Source organism: Berghia stephanieae, chromosome 2 (assembly GCF_034508935.2).
Source record: "Berghia stephanieae isolate SIO BIC M18660-M18661 chromosome 2, UCSD_Bste_1.3, whole genome shotgun sequence".
NCBI classification, from domain to species: Eukaryota; Metazoa; Mollusca; class Gastropoda; order Nudibranchia; family Aeolidiidae; genus Berghia; species Berghia stephanieae.
In genome coordinates, this window is record NC_088361.1 from 115,236,861 (window position 1) to 115,255,811 (window position 18,951).

At 35.2% G+C, this 18,951-nt stretch overlaps 1 protein-coding gene across 2 annotated transcripts in view; it reads right to left on the reverse strand.

Moving 5' to 3' along the window:
* Positions 1-18,951, reverse strand: part of LOC144966318 (uncharacterized) — a 54,926-nt gene that overhangs the window by 31,410 nt on the left and 4,565 nt on the right. The gene's annotated exons all lie outside the window — the stretch shown is intronic.

The following is an 18,951-nucleotide window of genomic DNA, read 5'->3' on the forward strand; positions in this document are numbered from 1 at the left end:
CCCACCCTTCCGTATTTCCTCTATAACTTAGTTAGAATTCAACTCTCTCCTTTTCTCAGAGAAAACCAAAATGGTGGTTGTATTTTATATATTTATTTAGTCGTGACTTTTGAATAAAAGTGTTTTGTTTTATTAGACGGAATACAATAGAAAATGACATTGTTTTGCAAAATTATTTTGTCTGGCAATAAAAATACAGCGGTAATTACTTTAAGAATTAAAAAAAACAAACTAACAAATTAATTTGTTAAAAAAACAAAACAAAAAAACAACCCCAAAACAACAACAACAACAAAAAACAAATAAGAAAACAATTTAAATAAATGAGTTTTGAGAAGCACTAAAGAAAACGAGAAAAAAAGAAAAGTTTAAATGGATAAACAAATATATAAAAACAACACAAATTAATACTAAATTGATATAAAATTAGTAAATTAATAAATTTAATTCAATACTGGAACATTCCCAAAGTCATTACATCAATGGTACCAGCACAAGTAAGGCAATAAATAAGAAAAAGTTCGTTTGCCAAAATCTCTATTTAGTTTTCACTGGTTAATAAGGTGGGCTCATTTGAATTAGCCCGACCTAGAACTAGAGAGGCCAGACAGCAAAAATCGGAGTTAGTTCGCCGTCAGGCGACGTGACGATGAGATGACGATGTGGGCGGAGTGGAGTGGTTGGGTGGTGGGGGGGGGGGGGGGGGGGTGATAAAAAAGAACAGGAGCGTATCCTGGTTTATGCATTACATGATGCATGGTGATTCGCAATCTATCAAAAATACACACAAATTGATTTCAGTACGAAGTATCAAGTTTAAGTAGTAACTTTTGAAATTATCTAATTTAAATTAGATTATTTCTGACCTGATAATACAGCATATAACTTGAAAAAACAGGCTGGTATTTGCCCACCCTGCCCATTATTACCAGCCGTCCCTGTAGATAACAATAGACGCCATCGTTTCCATATTGAGTGTATTTTGTTTTTGTATAACAGCCAGTATCGTCAAATATCAAATGATACCGATAACATGAAATCCGAATTGCTTTATTCATGATCACACATAGCAAAATAATACTGACGTCTATTATTATATTATATTATATCGTCTACAAAACACGTTTTGTCACTGTAACTTTAAATTATAGTAGACGAATATTCTTCCATTTTACTGTAAGATGTCCAGGCCTTTGGTGCTTCCTGGGACTGAGAGATTTGACCAGTTAACTGTCGTACTCTAGAAAGACGACGCGTATTAAAAAAAAAAAAGACCAGAAAACGCGTCCTTCAAATATCGATCGATTAAAATGACCCTCATCTTGGCAAAACCTCTCAAACCTGGGACTTCGCGAAGTCCCAGGTTTGAGAGTTTTTGCCAAGATGACGGTTATTTAAATCGATCGATATTTAAAGGACGCGTTTTCTGGCCAAATTTTTAAATATGGGCTTTTCCAGAGTACGGCATAATAGGTGTAAGTGAAGTTCCATCCACTGTCGGGGTTATAGAACATTATTATTATTATAGAACATTATTATAGAACTTTCTTTTTTTTCTGTTCATGGATTTCTCTAACATCTGTTCTGAATGTTCAAGCCGTGTCGATTCGTGTTCTAAGTAACTTATTTTATGAATTAAGATTAAATGAAGCAGTTCGATGACCGATTGACCACTGGCCTTCGATTTCTTTCTACAATTGATTTCCTCTGATATAGGAAACGCCTGCTCATATTTTAATTATTCATAGGTGCTCGAATGCGTTGCTTCATGTCGTTTGGGGAAAAAATACAGGAATGGACTTAAAGCGTGAATGAAGCCAACAATGCGAAACAAACCTAGAAACAAAGATATGAACCAGTTTTTAGTTCTCGGCTCATTCATTGTTGACAAGACAATAGAAAAACCAATATCATTTTTTGGGGGGCCCAGGCTAGAGTCTACAAATAGATGTCCCGGCCCCCGTTGACAATTTTATTGATAGATACAACACTAGCATAAGGGAATTTTTATCTTTTATTAACAGTATTGTAAAACTTTGGAACAGTATCAAGTACGAAACAAAACATGCAGCTTCTGTTGATAGATTCAAAATGCTGCTCGATAGAAAAATTCCATATATATATATATATATATATATATATATATATATATATATATATATATATCGTCTATATGTATATGATTGAATGTGTATAAAGAGAGTATTCAAAGGTCAATTGGCCTAAATAGCCCTATACAGAATATGATATGATGTGGTATGAAATAGTCATCCACAAAATAAAAAAAAAACAAAAAACAAAATAAAAGAAACAGCAGCAACAAACACAACAAAATAAAACAAACAAACAAAAAAACTTTTGAAAAAAATAAAAATAAATCCAGCCCCCCCCCCCCCCCCCCCCCCCCCCAAATAAGTCAAAACAAAAACAAAAGCACCCCCCTCCCCTAAAAAAAAAGAAGACCCAACATAAAAAAAAACAAAAACAAAAACCAAAAACAAATAAAGCATAAACAAAACAAACAAACATAACAAAACAAAACAAAAAGAAAGATAGAAACAAACGATAGTTGAAACGAAAACCGCTCCTTAAAAGAATACTGTGTCAAACCACACGATTAAACAATACAAGGATACATACGGCATGACTGGGAGTTAATTATACGATGCAAGTGACGGTAATAGTTGACAATATACACGGAAACAACAGTTATCTTACAATAAAGATGAAATGCTGTTAATTAATTATAGTTACAAGTTACAGCACGAAACCAAAAACAGAAGGGATAGGTAGACAAAAAAGCGGTTGACAGTTTTTGACGAATGTACTCGATCTAACACTTAGCATAATATGCTAAATATATTATATTTCGCAAACATATCAATAGTAAATGCTCCCGCAATATCTGAAAGTGCTAACTTGTTCTTGTTTTACCAAATTATGTGAATGACACAAACAAGAGTCAGTCTAATAAGAATAAATAAAAACTAATATATATATATGTATATTTTATATATATATATATATATATATATATATATATATATATATATATATATATATATATATATATATATATATATATATATATATATCACTTATCATCTTTTATTTGTTGATGTGAGGCTTATTCAAAAATCATTTTTATTTTTATTTTTTTATATTTTGAAAATGATATTACATTACACATTTGTTTTATCATTGTGGTGAAGGTCTGATTGACTAACTTGATGGTAGGATTTCACCGTGAACTCTCAATGAACGTCCACCAAGTTGACAACATAGACTAAACATGTCTTGTTTTGTTCTCCTACAATACTCTTCACCAGTCGTAACGTCACTTCCTTCCTATTGACGCATGGTAACTTAGTAAAACTGGCTCTAAACTATCGGAACAATGGCGGACGCCGTATGAAATATTTCTCCGGCGAGCATACAAGCGTATCCAGAGGGAAAAAACCCATAAATTTGATCATGTTTTGACTTTTACACATTCTGATCACAAGGCATATGAAAAGTTCTAGCCAGCATGAAGAATAAAAAGTAATAATTTTCTTTGTTTAGAACCAAGATGGTCGCCGTTGCCGGGTGGCGTGACATCAGACTACTGAATCCAATTTCTAGCTTTAACAAGTTTATGGCATTGGACAGAACAGATAACAAATTCACGTCTTTTATTTCGGTTTTAATACATTACTCTCATTCTATTAAAACCTTGTATTAATGCTAGTTAAAACTCACATCGAGAAAGGTTTTAACATAGATAAGTAATGAAATAAAACCCGAAATAAAAGGCACTCATTAATTGTCTGCTATTTAATCTACGTTCTGCACAAATTAATGTGTGTACTCATTACAATAACAAAGGAATTCTGATCTCCCGTTATCGAGTCACGTTAGACTGGTTTCCAGGACGCCAGAGATTCATTTGCTATGACTTGATAACGAAAGCATTTCTATTGTCTGAATACCGTGCATATTTAATCATATCTTTTATCAACTAGTCTTGAAATATTAGACTCCAGGCGGATGAATATGTTACCCCACATCACTATCTTCCTAGACACTTTCTATCGTTATCTTGGAATGAAACAATCACCCCACATCACTCTCTTCATACATACTTTCTATCGTTATCTTGGAATGAAACAATCACCCCACATCACCATCTTCATAGATACTTTCTGTCGTTATCTTGGAATGAAACAATCACCCCACATCACCATCTTCATACATACTTTCTATCGTTATCTTGGAATGAAACAATCACCCCACATCACTATCTTCATAGATACTTTCTATCGTTATCTTGGAATGAAACAATCACCCCACATCACTATCTTCATAGATACTTTCTATTGTTATCTTGGAATGAAACAATCACCCCACATCACTATCTTCATAGATACTTTCTATCGTTATCTTGGAATGAAACAATCAACCCACATCACTATCTTCATAGATACTTTCTAACGTTATCTTGGAATGAAACAATCCCATGGTTTTACCTAAGCCCAGACATGGATCAAGCAGTGAAATGTTAGGGGTTGTGTCTATTAGAGATTTTAGTTCAGCCTCGAAAATTCTTGTCTCTATTGAATTTATTTAAATCGGTAAGCATGTAATTTGTTTCCTTTGTTGGAAATGGAGGGGGGGGGGGGGGGGGGGGGGGGGGCTATGACAGGTTGGGACAATTCGGGAGAGTCTTGCCCATGCCTGAGCGTCCACATCCGGCAAAGAGCTCTTGGATCTCCTCTTCTCGCTCAAAATTAGACCCGCTGTTTTCCTATTTCTCGATCACCCCTAGAACTATGCTCTTTTATAATAATAACAATAACAATAAGAATAATAACAACAACAACAATAACAATAATAATATTAATAATAGTAATAATAATAATAATAATAGTAATAATAATAATAATAGTAATAATAATAATGATAATATAATAATAATAATAATAATAATAATAATAATAATAATAATAATATATAATAATAATAATAATAATAATAATAATAATTTAAAAGGATCAGAAACAAACTACTCGTTTTTGCTGACAGTATCCACGGAGACTACTGGGAATGGTCGAAATCGACACGGATGACTTCATCTTTTGGTTCACTTGACATAATTGTGGTTGTTAAAGTACATTGAAAAACAAACCACTTTAAAACCATCGCTCACCGGTAGAAAATCGCTAAAAGACGTGTAGTAGTGCCGCGCTGAGGACCGGTCCTTGGACCGGTCCCACGGTCTTTTAGCTGTGAACCGGGGATCGGTCCCATAGTGAAGACCGGCGGCGGTCCTCACTTCTTATCACATTTCAACTAGTGCCGCGCTGAAGACCGGTCTGATCACCTTCGGTCTGCGCCATAGCCTACTACTTCCCCAGCGATTCGTTGCCTTCGGTTGCCTATCTTCCACCAATCACCACCCATCCCACTTAATTAATCGCACCCACCCCCCTTTGCCATACACTAAACGACACAGACGACCATACAGGCAGACGACCACCAACCTCCACTCCGCAAACCGCTCTTTCGTGTGTGAGATGGGGGGAACAGGAGGCGCACGCCTTGGACGATTCCATTATACGGGGTAAATTTCAAAATTTACTACACCATAATGATCGCAATGACAATGATCTATGGTGAAGGCATGACCCCTCTTCTCTAATGGGTTATTGTTTGAAATGTATGTGACTACTAAAGATGTGTGTGTTTGTGTGTGTGTGTGTGTGTGTGTGTGTGTGTGTGTGTCGAACCTAGCAAGTAGCAAATCCGATTTTTTGTTTTCTTTTGTCCATCTCTTGTCACCACTCCTTTCTATCGCAGTGTTGTCATTTAAAATAATACAATAATATTAAAATTTCGTTTGGTGTTTTTACTAATCAAATAATATGAGTTTCATTAGTTTCTTCCTTCCAAAAAACCCAGTTATAACGTCTGAATTTTAAAAAAGTCCAATAGAATATTTGGGGACCCCGATAGCTCAGTTGATAGAGCACTCTCTTTATACGCAAAGGGCCAGAGATCGATCCCGGGTGCAGTCGAGTTTTTTCTGAATCCCTGTCTACTCAGCAATGAATGGGTAGCTGAGTTTGTTAGATCTGGCGAAAAGTCACCATCGCCCCTCTTATTACCTCATCCACCCCCTCTTATTATAACTTCACGTCTCTCTCTTACTCTTCAATGCTCGCTGCCCTCTAATGTGTGTGTGTGTGTGGGGGGGAAGGGGGGGGTAGGAGTTGCGTGTGTGTATCAACGCCACGAACAACTCGATCAACGCCTTGGGCGATGCCATTATCTCCGTTAATGGGGATAAATTTCAAATTTTATTAAATTATCGAAGTAACAATGAAGTACGGTGAGCAAATAAAGAAGGCATCACCCCTCTTCTCTAATTAGGTTACAATTTGAAATGAGTGTGACTACTCCGTGTGTTTTACTCCTGTAGACCACGGTTTTCATCGTGTAGCGGTCTTTAACGGTTCAAGAATGAACGATCCCACGGTCTCAAAGGTCAAACCGGTTCGAATTTCCAACAGTCTCTCAGGAATGTTCAATGTCGAAAAGGACCGGTCCTAGGACCGGTCATTGCGGTCTTCATTTCCCAAGGACCGTAGGACCGTGGTCCTTAAGCTTGCCAAGGACCGCCCCGCACTAACGTGTAGTACTACAGTGCCATAATACGACAAAACACTGATTTTTCTATTTGGTACTCAAACATTTTAAATTAACATATTGATAACAACTTATCAGCAAATCTTAAGCCTTAAATTAAGTCTCGTGTTTAAGACTTTTATAACAAGCATGGTGTCATCTTTTAGTTATTGCTAACGAATGAAGTTAACATTTTCTGGTCAGAATTTTTAAAAAGGCGTTTTGGACTTGTAAGGTATCAGCAATCAGTGCTATACATGCTTAGTCGTTTTTCAGTGCAACTAGAATTATTCATCAGTTGAGTAAATAGGACTGTCGTGTTATATATTATCTAAGCTAAACGTTGATATAAATACACATACACAAACACACACACACACACACACATATATATATATATATATATATATATATATATATATATATATATATATATATATATATTCAGGGTAAATGATAACATTATACTCGTATATAGGATGTTTAAATTAACCATTGTTTGTTTCCTAACACACTCACACACAAACTCAAACACACTCACAAACAAATAGAGCTTGATATTTACATCTACCGAAAGGTAAACAACAACAACAACAACAAAATAAAATAGAACATTTTTTTTTTCAAATTAAAAAAAAAAAATTGAATTTGTAAGGACGTGATCGATTAAACACAATGTGAGTGGAATTTAAAAAAAAGGGGTTAGGGGGGGGGGGTGTCAAGATTTGACTTTTTTTCTCTTGACAGTTTGGCGTTCTATTCAAAGGATAACAAACAATTGTTACCCACCATTTAATGCAAATTAAACCAAAATAAACTATATATATATATATATTACAGATAATGATACATTCAAACGAGAGGTTCATGCAAAGAAAGCATGCCTTTTACCTCCGCCTAAAGCCAATTAAATAAATACAATTTACACGATGTTTGAGTTTCATGGTAAAACGCAAAGACGGTTTTGGGCTTGCTTTCGAAGCCAAAGACTAAATAAATAGTATATGCAATAAGTTGAACAAACAGGACGTTCCTACAGCCCACGGAATGCAAATACTATAATTATGACATGACAGTATTCCACTTCAAGTGGTTAGATCCACTATGCTGCCGTACTCTGAAAAAACACATCTTAAAAATTTTGGTCAAAAAACTCGTCCTTCAACTATTTTCTAGAAGTCCCAGGTTTGAAAATTTTTGACAAGATGGTAATTGTTAAAATCGATTTATATCAGAAGGACGAGCTTTCTAGCCAAAGCCGATTAAAAAAACACACACACACAAATGCAAAAACAAAAACAAACAAAAAAAAACCCCAAAAACAAACAAACAAACAAAAAACAAATAAAACAACAAAACACCCCCCCCCACCAAAAAAAAAAAAACAACAAAAAAACCCAACAAAAACCAAAATCAAAACACAGCAAAAAACAACAACCACCGCCACAAACAAAAAAAAAACAACAAAAAACAAAAACAAAAAAACAACAAAAACAAAACAAAACGTGTTTTTTCAAATAAAACCCGTATGGCAATCCTTTTACGGTAGAAAATAGGATAGAAACCGCTGACAATACATGATTTAATCTGACAAAGTCAAGTGCATTTGATTTAACCCTTGTATTGTCAAAGGTCGTGCTTGTAAAGGTCAAGGTAGAAAAAAAAAAGAATGCCTGTATTTTTTTACACAACGATTTGGGATACTTGGATGTAATTTGTTTAATATTGTTCAAGTTCAACAATAATAATAATAATAATAAGCATATTTATATAGCGCCTTTCGTCGAAACCTCAAAGCGCTTAAAAACCATTCAACCAAGGTATCAAAACAATTAAGAGCATTAAAGGGCATCAATACATCATCAATATAAATAAACAAGTTCAACGTCTTTATCTGCAAAAGGCGGATTGCCCATCACTGCAGATTGTATACATTTATTTGGTGACTTTCTCCATTATTGTGTTATTGAGTTGAAAGATAAACGTTTAATAGCAGACCAAATTTGTTGTTGTTTGTAATATATAGGATTTCTGGTTGACAATATCAGACAAATATGACAAGAAAAATGAAGAAAGTTTTTACTCTATAAGTTGCATGCATTCTTGATATTGAAAATCTTTAGAACAAAACGATGATCAGTCATTCCTCACTAGATTTGGTTGGCAGAAAAATAAATAAAGGTAAACCCACGCATACATTTGTGTCATGTTTAACGTATCTAATCTATATTACTAAAACATTAAATCTGAATTTCTTCTCCAAGGAAAACCATACTACGCAATGGGAGCTGGCTGGTTCGTTAACATTCCTATCTGTATGATTCATGACAACGAGATATTTTCGATTTAGATCGATTTTACATTGATCATAATATACCTATGTGCCTTTATTAGCAGGTCTGGTAACCGAACGCAATTGTGGGCTTCTTTTAACATTGTTTTAATATGTGGGCTTCTTTTGTTATTGTTTTAATATGTGGGCTTGTTTTAACATTTTTTAAATATGTGGGCTTGTTTTAACATTGTTTTAATATGTGGGCTTCTTTTAACATTGTTTTAATATGTGGGCTTCTTTTAACATTGTTTTAATATGTGGGCTTCTTTTAACATTGTTTTAATATGTGGGCTTCTTTTAACATTGTGTTAATATGTGGGCTTCTTTTAACATTGTTTTAATATGTGGGCTTCTTTTAACATTGTTTTAATATGTGGGCTTCTTTTAACATTGTTTTCATATGTGGGCTTCTTTTAACATTGTTTTCATATGTGGGCTTCTTTTAACATTGTTTTCATATGTGGGCTTCTTTTAACATTGTTTTAATATGTGGGCTTCTTTTAACAATGTTTTAATATGTGGGCTTATTTTAACATTGTTTTAAGAGACACTATTTTGCGTTGGGTTGAGAGTGTTTCCACTACAACAATGAGCCAATAACAATTTGGGTTATCAGACCTGAAAATAAGTCTACACGTCGCCATATTATCTATTTTAAAATCAAGTTTCTTTGATCCCTAAAATTTACGATGAAATTTTAAACTGGAAATTAGGAAGCCGGTACATAGATTATTCACCTGAATTATTATTATTATTATTATTATTATTATTATTATTATTATTATTATTATTATTATTATTATTATTATTATTATTATTATTATTATTATTATTATTATTATTATTATTATTATTATTATTATTATTATTATTATTATTATTATTATTATTATTATTATATTTATTATTATATTATATTATTATTATTATTATTATTATTATTATTATTATTATTATTATTTTATTATTATTATTATCCATATCATTAATATCATGATATAAATAGTATCATCATCATCATCATCATCATCATCATCATCATCATCATCATCATCATCATCATCATCATCATCACAGTTTCCCGTATTATCTTACTCAGGAATCCAAATCGTAAAGTGTAAAGAGACATTCAAACAATACAGTTTCCTGGCCGAGTACTGTCCTCCTCGATCTCTATTGAATTTGGTACATGCCAGTAGACGGAGAATCAATTGTTGCATTCGCTTCATCTCTCTCTCTCACTCCCAACAGAATACAGAACACACAAGAGCAACAAATACGGTAAAAGACAAACAAACATTACCATCGTCATGGTGCCAGCTTTTTCACACTGGGATGCCCCTGGATAATGGGTGGCAAAGTTTAGTTAGGGGACGCGAGGACATTGGATCTATAATGAGGTGCAATGATTGGAAAATAGGGGATGGGGCGGAAGATTAACCAGTTAGTTGACTGCCGTATTCTGGAGGGAAAAAAAAACAAAACACGTATTTAAAAATTTGGCCAGATTACTCGTCCTTCAACTATCGATCGATTTAAAAGACCTTTATTTTGTCAAAAACTCACAAACTTGGGACATTCTCAAACCGGGGCTTTGCAAGTCCCAGGTTTGAGAATTTTTGCTAAGTTGAGGTGTATATTTTTATCGATCGATATGTGAAGGAATTATTTTCTGGCTAAATTTTTAAAAACGTGTTTATTTTTTTTAGAGTACTGCAGTTAACTGGTTAAAAACACAGAAGAATTCTACGTTCCATCAGATGGGATGCCATTGATCCCAATGCCCTTTGTGTGAATGTATGTATGTGTGTGTGTGTGTGTGTGTGTGTGTTCACGTTACGTCATTTGTTCCAAGATTGCATGTGAGTATGTGTAGCAGTATTGGTTATTGTATTGTTGATAGGCAGACATAAGAATAGATACAATACGAGGATGAGAGGAACATTGAGAGAAGTAATAAAAAAGAGAGAAATACCGAAGCGGGAAATGTGTATTTGAAAGAAGGGGGCATGTACACACACACACACACACACACACACACACACACGTGTATGTAGTGTGTGTGTGTGTGTGTGTGTGAGAGAGATCGAGAGAGAGACAGACACACACACACACACACACACACACACACACAGAGAGAGAGAGAGAGAGAGAGAGAGAGAGAGAGAGATAGAGAGAGAGAGTGTGTTTCAAAAGACAAGCCACCTGGTGGAGGAATTGAAAAGCCCAAATTAAAGTTTAGCCTCGAACGAAAACGTGAATGTCTCTCTATTTTATTATTATTATTATTATTATTATTATTATTATTATTATTATTATTATTATTATTATTATTATTATTATTATTATTATTATTATTATTAATTATTATTATTATTATTATTATTATTATTATTATTATTATTATTATTATTATTGATCGGACTCAATGTACACATAACAGCAGGTCTGATACCCGGGCGCGATTATGGCCTCGATTTAACATTGCCGCTATGGAATAAATTTTGCTTTGGTTTGAGGGTATTTTCATTACAACGTGTGCCCATAATAATAATTTGGGTTACCAGACCTGCAAATAAGTACACGACGATCTGACTGACTCCTTTATAGCAGCGGAGGCCAAAAATATCAGTGAAATATTAAGCAATAGTCACTGCTTTGTCATCTACGTGTACTTATTTGCAAGTTGGAAAGACCAAGGTATTATTATGGTCTCATTGTTGTAATGGACGACCTTCAAAGCAACGCAAAATATCCACTGTAAGCAGTGGCATGGCATGCTTATAGTAGTATAAGGTGGTGCCAAAATCAGATGCAAATGACTTAAAACATGCTATATTTGTAAATACAAAAGAAAGGGAAAAAATAAGAAAAAACGTACTCAAATAAGTAAGAGGCGGTATATATCATGTCAGTTTTTTAAATGTTTAAATACTGTAATCCATTTTTAAAAGATGGATGCGGTGTTAGGCACCAAATCAACCAATATAGACACGCCCCTGACTGTAAGACTATTTTAAATAGCATATATTTGCGTTTCGTTAACAAACCTGCCAGTACTAATTTATATGTACATAATTATTTTTACGTAGTCTGGCATGCTTCGAAAGCCACAAAAAGAGCATAAATTTTGATTAGTTGGTTTCGAAAAAAACTCCTTTGCAACATATATTATGAACGCAAAAGTGATTATGAAGGGAAACCATGTACCCTTGTAATAAACGATATCACAGCAATCATGGCAAAATAAATACAAGGAAGAGATATGAAAATCTACAACATGAGCATTAAGAGTTAAAGAGTTATCAATTGTATTCTGGCGTACTCTGGAACAAAACACAACTTATTTGAAAATTTGGACAGAAAACTTGTCCTTCAAATATTGATTGGTTTAAATGACTCTCATCTTGGCTAAAACTCTCAAATCTGGGATTTCGCATGTCCCTCACCTTAGCAATAACTCTCAAACCTGGGACTTCCTGAAGTCCCAGGTTTGAGAGAGTTTGCCAAGATGAAGGCAATTTTAAATCTATCGATATTTGAAGGACGAGTTTTCTGGCCAAAATTTTAAATATGTTTTTTTCCAGAGTACGTCAGTATAGCATTTGTAAGGATGGGCACGACGGTTTTTAAGTATCAAACAACTACAGTCAGATCTCGATAGTTCTGTCATGTGAAATCCGATTTTCTCAATAACTCGAATACAAATAAACTGTCATCATCTTTGTTCTCTTTATTTCCACTTAGTACAGAATATGTCGCATGGGGACATAAATGAATTTTAATAAAATATATCAATAAGATCAAACTAAATCCTTACTTGTCTGCTTGTCTGTCCACTGTCCAAGTTCATCTGAGTCAAGGAATGTATTGATAAAACTAAATATTGTTTTTTGACAATTCAAAAATATTTGAAAATTACGGTCAAATGAATTTTATAGGCTAATATCGACGAGTAATTATTTGCGGGACTGAAAACCCAAATTATTAATGGCTCATTGTTGTAATGGAAATATTTTCAAACTAACGCAAAATATTGTCCATTACAACGATATTCAATCAATCCCATTATCAGATTATCAGACCTTCTAATATGTGTGCGTAGGCTCTAACCCTTTTTCAGCCGGATAATAGCATATGGATCAACGACAAACTTCTCTTTTAAACTAAACAATATGGCACAAAGGGACACCTCATCATACAACACCCATTGTCGACGAGTGGAACGGACGTTATAGGACAATAGAGGTCTAACATAAACGAAATGAATATGAAATGGTTCAGTACTGAACAAAAGGATTGTACACGTATTTTGCATGGTTTCAACGGAGCTCGAACTATCAAGATTGGTTTGTATTAGACTTGATGAATATATAATATTATAATATCAAGTCGACTACAACTTGATAATTGATTTTTTGGATTGAATGTGCTCGCATTATCAAAATGCGACTGTACTTCGAACTTGAACTTGAATTCACGATGCGCAAATGAATCACAATATCCTACGTGCCAGAAGGCATGGAGTAAGAGTTGTGGTATAGCTACATTTAAATTAATTATATTATAGAGTCAGGGAGTGAGTGGGTGGCGGTGTGTGAAGTTTCCCGTAGATGAAGGTGCATTTTCCAACCCAATAGTTGGTACAAGACGTACAAACCTGCTGTGTTTTGCTTGATGCCAAATCTATAATTAACTGATAAAACGTCTCTTTCCATTTTGTCCAAAAAAATAACTTCGTAATAAATCGATCGATTCAAACCTTCCGTTCTCAGAAAAAAAAAACTAAAAACCAAAAACACTTTAAAACTTTTTTTGGGGCCAGAAAACTTGTCCTTTCAATATTGATGGATTAAATTGACTCTCATATTGGCAAAAAATATCAAACCTAAGATTTCGCAAAGACACAGGTTTGAAGGTTTTTGCCAAGATGAGGGTCATTTTAATCGATCGATATCTTAGGGATAGGTTTTCTGGTCATTAAAAAACGTGTATAGTTCAGATTTCAGCAGAATTATGTCCAACATTCATTATGGCAAGTTGGGGGCATTTTGATTGGATGATAAATTGTGATGGATTCTGGCCAAATTGTAAAAAAATGTGTTTTGTCTGTTAAAGTAGGAATCATTCCGCTGGTTTTACCAAACGACCCAGAATTTAAAAAAAGGGAAGGGGTAGGGGGATCTGATCATTAATGGTGATCGGTTGTCTGGAGTGATTGATTTTGTAACAGTAGCATGTTCAGTCATCAGGGAAGACAAAAAATGTTATTTACTCTAGACAGAGTAAACGAGAATCAGTAATTAAGAGTTGATAAAGGAGATAGTAAATACGCTGTAGTTAGGTACTGTCACTGTAGGATTGTACTGGGCCACTGTATTTACAAAAGAACGTTTAGGAAGGGATTAGGGCATGATTAGGGTGATGGGAGAGAAAGGGGATCGGAGTCAACAACTGTAGATTAGATAGGAAGTGAAACTCGTTGAGGTGATCAATTTTTTTTTTCTAGCTGGTTGTATCAATGCGCACCGATTATGAAATTGTGTATTAAAAGACGTTGTTTTTTGAGCGATCATTAGTCGATCGTACACGAGCATGCAAGTTAATTGGGTCAGTCAAAAAAAAATACTATCATATTATCATGTTAAGGACCATAATATATTATATGTAGGCAAACCAACCTTTGAATACTCAGTGTAGTAAAAAAGAAAATACGTTTTCCCCTGTGAATTCCTCCAGTTCCCCCTCCGAAAAAATAATTAAATCCGAAACTAAAAGTTACTCTCTAAATATAAAAGTCTTTCCTTTTCAACCCAAAGTTTAAAATATAAGGCCAATATTACAAGTCGTTTGTGCTCCCCGGTAAAGATAAAGGTCTCATGCCATAGATATTAGATGAAATTTGGACACGGGCACACGATGGCATGTTGCAGTAAGTTCTTATCTCTGCCATAAAATTTATTGATGTGACAACACACTGTGTAACACGATCAAAGACACAATTGACTACCACTGTAACACTAGTTAAGAAATAAGAGATCTATAATGTATTTAAAACTGATTGGAGTTCACACAGTCGACTGGAAGCAAACTTTATGGGTTTCATAGCATCAAACATCTGCTTATACAACTTTAGAATACGCGATTTTCTATCGAAGCCGATCATCATCATCATCATCATCATCATCATCATCATCATCATCATCATCATCATCATCATCATCATCATCATCGTCGTCGTCGTCGTCCTCATTGTTAATATTACTACTAACATTCTTATCGTCTTTATTCCAAAAATGAATAACAATAATGCATTTTAAAAATTAAAATGGAAGTTAATCCCAAATGTAAACACGCATGGTTGACTTCACTTCCTAAAGTACGTGTGAATAGATTCGTTTTTGTTACAGACAGAATTGATGTTTGAGAAGATGATGATTTTTTAAAATAATGTATACAAAATTCGATACATCTTTGCTTCCGACTGGATTGATGGACGAATAGAAAATATCATTATGGTAGACAAAAGTCGCTATTGTACTATAATGCTTTGTAATAATATCATCATTTATGTATTAAGTTAATGCATTATTCGTCACTACGGGGCGTATGGAGAAGCCTTTTAATTTGAAATATTACACCTCTTTCTTTGTCAATATTATAATATTATGGGCGTTTTGCCGGGTGGTATTCAGTTGGAACTTCTTTCTTTGATTTACAAAAAAACCCTCCTAATACTCAAATAGATCTATATCCATAGTCCTGCTTCTACCCCAAAACATTATTATTATTAGGACACCATTACAACTGCTCCAAAAGAAGGTGCCGAATTCGATTACCCGCCGAACTGTGTGGCCTTGAGCTTGTCATCTAGCTCTAACTCATTTTTCGGCGCTGCACTGAGACAGAGTTATACTTAAGACTTCCTCCGAAATTTACCCTAAAAGAGCCAAGAACCCCCCCCCCCTCCCCACCGCGCAAGGAGAAGTAAATTTCATTAAAAAAATTAATATTATTAACATTTCTTTTTACACTGGGCAGTTATAAACTGCTGCTTTGTGGTCTTGCGGTATCACATTCGGACAATGAGACCCGGAGGTCGAAAATTCTAATCTCGCAGACCTTGTAGCTATAATTATGCGCTCAAGTTCAAAAGGCGAACTATGTATATTACATCAAATTACCCCCCCCCCCCCTCCCCTTTTTTCCACCAACCAACCAAAAAACTAGGGGGGGGGGGGGGGGGGGTAGAATAATGATTGCAAGAACTACAGGGAAACCCGTTAGCAGGTGTAGAGCTAATGTTACAGGGTCAGAATATGTGTCACAATCAATGGATGACTACGTAACAAAAAATGATAATAGAAACCAAAACAAAACAAAACAAAACAAAAGAAAATAGAACGGAAAATTTTGTTTAACTCCCTCACCTTCCCCCCCCCCCCCCCCGCCCCTCCTTCCGATATTTGACGTCACAACGGTTTACACAGTGACGTCATTGTGGTTTACCCGACCGCGTAGGCATAACAATTACAGTCATAGGTCCCCTTGAATACGGTTGGCGGTCGGTAGTGTTTAATTTATTAAATCCTGCGGCGGGACCAGGTCTCAGGCCAGGGTGATAAATATAAAGTGTAGGTTTTCTCCATGTACAGCATAATTATACCGAATAGAATAACAATGCCAGTCCTTTTCTTACGCTTTCCTGTGTCCATGGTCCAAGACCACCCCGCCTCATAACTAAGATAAAACACACTTTCTTCCAATTTAGCCAGGAAACTTTTACTTCAAACAACAATCAATAATTATTAAGATGACCCCCGACCTTTCAAAACATCCCGAATCTATGACTTCCAGACGAATTCAACGAAGTCTCAGGTTTGAGATGTTTTGAAAACTTGAGGGTCATTTTAATAGGTCAATTCTTGAAGTAAAAGTTATCTGGCCAAAATGAAATAAAAAGCAAAACGATTTTTTAAAAAGTGTTTTGCTAGAGTGCAGTATTACTGACGTAATCGGTAATGACCGTGCTTGGCGATGCTGAGACCCACACATCATCGGGCAATGTTAACCCTCTTGCTGTCATAGACATTTATTAATACTATGCGTTTAGGAAAATACTCACAACATCTGAACGTTTATAGATAGAATGCGCTTGGCCAAGGAGTTCACAACATTGCCATCCGGAAGTATAACGGACCAACACACAAACTCTGTGTAACCATGAACTTTTATAGTCTGGTTCATACAGTTTAGTGAGAACAACTCACAAACGCGGATGGCAAAAACAATAACAAAGGCCTGAGTGACGTCATCTGCATACTATCTATAGATAGTATGCGCTTGGCTAAGAAGTTCATAACATTGCCATCCGGAAGTGTAATGGACCAACACACAAAACTATGTGTAACCATGAACTTTAAAATAGTCTGGTTCATACAGTTTAGTGAGAAGTACTCATAAACGTGGATGGCAAAAACAATAACTAAGAACTGAGTGACATCATATTCGTTCTATCTATAGATAGTATGCCCTTGGCGAAGAAGCTCACAACATTACCATCCGGAAGCATAACGGACCAACACACAAAACTGTGAGTATCCATGAACGTTTATAGTCAGGCTAATACAGTTCAGTGAGCATTACTCATAAAAGCGGATGGCAAAAAACAATAACAAAGACCTGAGTGACGTCATCTTCAAACTATCTATAGTCTCTTGATTGATACAATTTAGTGAGAGCTAATCATTAAAATGGCTGTCTAAAAACAATAACAAGGAGCTGAGTGGTGCAAATTTTGTTCTTTCTTTTCGTTCTTTTGTACGGCTACGGGGTCTTGTGGAATGACACTCACTTTCGGATCGGAAGGCCCAGGGCTCCCAAGCTGCATATAGATAGTATGCAGTTGACGTCACTCAGATCTTTGTTATTGCTTTTTGCCATCCGCGTTTATGAGTGATGCTCACTGAACTGTTTTAACCCGACTATAAACGTTCATGGTTACACACAGTTTTGTGTGTTGGTCCGTTATACTTCCGGATGGCAATGTTATGAGCTTCTTAACCAAGCGCATACTATCTATAGTCGAGTCATTAGAAATGGTTCTTTACTCACATTCTCTCGCCATACTAAGGTGTAAAGTGAGTACAGCTCTCTCTGTCCGAAAAGAAATAATTGTAATATCCCCTAACAGGCATCATGTCTCGTCTTACGTGTTAAGTATTGCTTTTAGCTAGGGACCCCTTTTAAAGCGCCTTGTAAAGCCCCCTGTAATTCGCTTTGAGCACGGATAGTGTTAATTGTGCTATATAAAACTCAGGTTTTTATGTCTTCTTTGCAATTTCAATTTTCCATTCTTCAAATTGTCCAAAATGGATATTGTATTGATCTCGCAAACAATTTCCTTTGGAAGATATAACATTCATGCACTTACGCATTAATAGCTATTCTTGTTTTGCAAAAATCTATGAGAGAGAGACAGAGAGAGAGAGAGAGAGAGAGAGAGAGAGAGAAGAGAGAGAGAGAGGGGGAGAGAGAGAGAGAGAGAGAGAGAGAGAGAGAGAGAGAGAGAGAGAGAGAAGAAGAGAGAGAGAGAAAGAGAGAGAAATAGAGAAAGAAGAGAGAGAAAACAGAAGAGAGAGAGAGAAGAGAGAGAGAGAGAGAAGACGAAACAGAAAGAGAGAGAGAGAGAGAGGAGAGGAGAGAGAGAGAGAGGAGAGAGAAGAAGGAGAGAAGAGAAAGAGAAAGAGAAGAAGAGAGAGAAAGAGAGAGAGAGAGAGAGAGAGAGAGAGAGAGAGAGAGAGAGAGAGAGAGAGATGTCAACGGAAATCCTTCAGCAATATAATAATATTACCAGTCTAAACCGACATGTAAACAAATCTTCATCTCCAAATATCTTGTTAACGAATATTTTGCCTTCTTTCCAAATGCAAATTATATCGTCTCCTGTT